Source organism: Condylura cristata, unplaced genomic scaffold (genome assembly GCF_000260355.1).
Source record: "Condylura cristata isolate star-nosed mole 26May11 unplaced genomic scaffold, ConCri1.0 scaffold00008, whole genome shotgun sequence".
Lineage (NCBI taxonomy): Eukaryota > Metazoa > Chordata > Mammalia > Eulipotyphla > Talpidae > Condylura > Condylura cristata.
Window position 1 is genome coordinate 4,532,319 of NW_004567109.1, and position 1,286 is coordinate 4,533,604.

Here is a 1,286-nt window from a genome sequence, read left to right on the forward strand (position 1 = left end):
CCGATTGATGAAGTACACTGCTGAGGGGAGCATTGGGCAGGTCAGGAGAGGTCTGCTGCGCCATGCCGGTCACTTCCGGGGCGGGGATCGAACTCATGCGGAAGTGGCTTTAGCTTCTTAGTGCTGTGCTTTAACCTGCTGCACCACCAGGAAGGGCCCTATATTAATGTTTTTAGTGGTGCCATTGCGGAGAATCCAGATGATTTGGATACATGGATTACATGTGGAGGCATGGACCGAGGTAAAGATGGAAAAGTTTGACGACCACTCTGACACATATCTAGTTCCTATCTAGTGGCAGAGGAAAAATGTAAGCTCTTGACGTCTCATTTTGTTGTTCTTCTCAGCCTTTATGCTGACCCTGTCACTGTTTATCGCCTTGACATGTTTTCCTAATATTCACCCCTAGTTACATAAATGGACTCGTGTCTGCCTTCGCCAGTTTCTCAGGCAAGCAACAACTGATTTCGTGTCTATTTTTTAGAGTGTCTCTTATCCACTGAAGGCTAATGTTGCCCAGCTCATTTAGATTTCCACTGACTTCATACTCAAGGCATAACTTTATCTTGAAGTGCTCAGGGCTTTCAGTAACACCCAGTACCACAACTCCTTATTTTCTATCTCATCTCCATTCTGCACCTCCTCCCCTAATTGTCGCCTAACTGCCTGCTAGGCACCTCTCCTTGATGTCAAATAGACAACTCCAGCCATAAAATCACTCATTTGTTGTTGCCCAGACGTCAGACTTGCTGCATTTGTAAATGGGTTCCACTGGACCAGGCCAACGTTGGGTCCATACTGGAGCGGCAGCTGGAACCGCAGCACCCAGAACAGTGCCCGGCACGTGGGGGCAGGCCGCGCGCATGGCTGCTTATGAATGAGCAAATGAGCCCTGTGGCATCTGCTCTCTTGGAATTTGATCTGTTAGGAAGTCACACTGGCCCTGAGACAAGCGAGGGGGTGGAAGCGGGGATGTCTACGTTAGTGATGAACCTGATTTCCTTCTGTCCCCGCCTGTAGCGGTGGGATCCCGTAGTCACTTGTAATTAATTGTACAGCATCCCAACTCCAGCCTGGACACTGCTGGCCCCTAGAGTGTCCTCTAAGAGGCACCGTGGACAGGGACCGCTGTGGTCCGGCGGCGGCGGCGGCGCAAGTCGGGGCGCTTGCGATGCCTGCCCCTGGCCTGTGCGGCCTGGGGGTGTGTGTCGGGGTTCGTGGCGGGGTAGATGCGGGTGCTTGACTGGGGGGCGCGTGCAGCTGGGGGTCGGCGGGGGCGCGCGCCC